The sequence below is a fragment of the Triticum urartu genome, chromosome 7, assembly GCF_003073215.2.
Source record: "Triticum urartu cultivar G1812 chromosome 7, Tu2.1, whole genome shotgun sequence".
NCBI classification, from domain to species: Eukaryota; Viridiplantae; Streptophyta; class Magnoliopsida; order Poales; family Poaceae; genus Triticum; species Triticum urartu.
Window position 1 is genome coordinate 6,731,068 of NC_053028.1, and position 2,981 is coordinate 6,734,048.

Sequence of the window (2,981 nt, forward strand, 5' to 3'; positions counted from 1 at the left end):
ATTGTATGCAATGCAATCGCCCTGTAATGCTTTACTTTATCACTAAGCGGTAGTGATAGTCGTAGAAGCATAATATTGGCGAGACGACAACGATGCTACGATGGAGATCAAGGTGTCGCGCCGGTGACGATGGTGATCATGACGGTGCTTCGGAGATGGAGATCACAAGCACAAGATGATGATGGCCATATCATATCACTTATATTGATTGCATGTGATGTTTATCTTTTATGCATCTTATCTTGCTTTGTTTGACGGTAGCATTATAAGATGATCTCTCACTAAATTTCAAGGTATAAGTGTTCTCCCTGAGTATGCACCGTTGCCAAAGTTCGTCGTGCACAGACACCACATGATGATCGGGTGTGATAAGCTCTATGTCCATCTACAACGGGTGCAAGCCAGTTTTGCACACGCAGAATACTCAGGTTAAACTTGACGAGCCTAGCATATGCAGATATGGCCTCGGAACACTGAGACCGAAAGGTCGAGCGTGAATCATATAGTAGATATGATCAACATAGTGATGTTCACCATTGAAAGCTACTCCATTTCATGTGATGATCGGTTATGGTTAGTTGATTTGGATCACGTGATCACTTAGAGGATTAGAGGGATGTCTATCTAAGTGGGAGTTCTTAAGTAATATGATTAATTGAACTTAAATTTATCATGAACTTAGTCCTGGTAGTATTAGCATATCTATGTTGTAGATCAATAGCTTGCGTTGTTGCTTTCGTATGTTTATTTTGATATGTTCCTAGAGAAAATTGTGTTGAAAGATGTTAGTAGCAATGATGCGGATTAGATCCGTGATCTGAGGTTTATCCTCATTGCTGCACAGAAGAATTATGTCCTTGATGCACCGCTAGGTGACAGACCTATTGCAGGAGCAGATGCAGACGTTATGAACGGTTGGCTAGCTCAATATGATGACTACTTGATAGTTTAGTGCACCATGCTTAACGGCTTAGAATCGGGACTTCAAAGACGTTTTGAACGTCATGGACCATATGAGATGTTCCAGGAGTTGAAGTTAATATTTCAAGCAAATACCCGAGTTGAGAGATATGAAGTCTCCAACAAGTTCTATAGCTAAAAGATGGAGGAGAATCGCTCAACTAGTGAGCATGTGCTCAGATTGTCTGGGTACTACAATCGCTTGAATCAAGTGGGAGTTAATCTTCCAGATAAAATAGTGATTGACAGAATTCTCTAGTCACCATCACCAAGTTAGTAGAACTTAGTGATGAACTATAATATGCAAGGGATAATGGAAACGATTCCCAAGCTCTTCGTGATGCTAAAATCGACGAAGGTAGAAATCAAGAAAAACATCAAGTGTTGATGGTAGACAAGACCACTAGTTTCAAGAAAAGGGCAAAAGGAAGAAGGGGAACTTCAAAAAGGATAGCAAGCAAGTTGCTGCTCAAGTGAAGAAACCCAAGTCTGGTCCTAAGCCTGAGACTAAGTGCTTCTACTGCAAAGAGACTGGTCAATGGAAGCGGAACTACCCCAAGTGATTGGCGGATAAGAAGGATGGCAAAGTGAACATAAGTATATTTGATATACATGTTATTGATGTGTACTTTACTAGTGTTTATAGCAACCCCTCAGTATTTGATAATAGTTCAGTTGCTAAGATTAGTAACTCGAAACGGGAGTTGCAGAATAAACAGAGACTAGTTAAGGGTGATGTGACGATGAGAGTTGGAAGTGGTTCCAAGATTGATATGATCATCATCGCACACTCCCTATACTTTCGAGATTAGTGTGGAACCTAAATAAGTGTTATTTGGTGTTGAGCATGAATATGATTTGATCATGTTTATTGCAATACGGTTATTCATTTAAGTAAGAGAATAAATTGTTATTCTGTTTACATGAATAAAACCTTATATGGTTACACACCCAATGAAAATGGTTCGTTGGATCTCGATCATAGTGATACACATATTCATAATATTGAAACCAAAAGATGCAAAGTTAATAATGATAGTGCAACTTATTTGTGGCACTGCCGTTTAGGTCATATTGGTGTAAAGCGCATGAAGAAACTCCATGCTGATGGGCTTTTGGAATCACTTGATTATGAATCACTTGATTATGAATCACTTGATGCTTGCGAACCATGCCTCATGGGCAAGATGACTAAGACTCCGTTCTCCGGAACAATGGAGCGAGCAACTGACTTATTGGAAATAATACATACTGATGTATGCGATCCGATGAGTGTTAAGGCTCGCGACAAGTATCATTATTTTCTGACGTTCACAGACGATTTGAGCAGATATGGGTATATCTACTTGATGAAACATAAGTCTGAAACATTTGAGCAGTTCAAAGAATTTCAGAGTGAAGTGGAAAATCATCGTGACATGAAAATAAGGTTTCTACGATCTGATCGCGGAGACAAATATTTGAGTTACGAGTTTGGTCTTCAGTTAAAACAATGAGAAATAGATTCACTACTCACGCCACCTGGAACACCACAGCATAATGGTGTGTCCGAACGTCATAACCGTACTTTATTGGATATAGTGCAATCTATGATGTTTCTTACCGATTTACCACTATAGTTTTGGGGTTATGCATTAGAGACAGCTGCATTCACGTTAAAAAGGGCACCATCTAAATCCGTTGAGACGACACCGTATGAACTGTGGTTTGGCAAGAAACCAAAGTTGTCGTTTCTTAAAGTTTGGGGTTGCGATGCTTATATGAAAAAGTTTCATCCTGATAAGCTCAAACCCAAATCGGAGAAGTGCGTCTTCATAGGATACCCAAAAGAAAATGTTGGGTACACCTTCTATCGCAGATCCGAAGGCAAGACATTCGTTGCTGAGAATGGATTCTTTCTAGAGAAGGAGTTTCTCTCGAAAGAAGTGAGTGGGAGCAAAGTAGAACTTGATGAGGTAACTGTACCTGCTCCCTTGTTGGAAAGTAGTTCATCACAGAAATCTGTTCCTGTGACTACTACA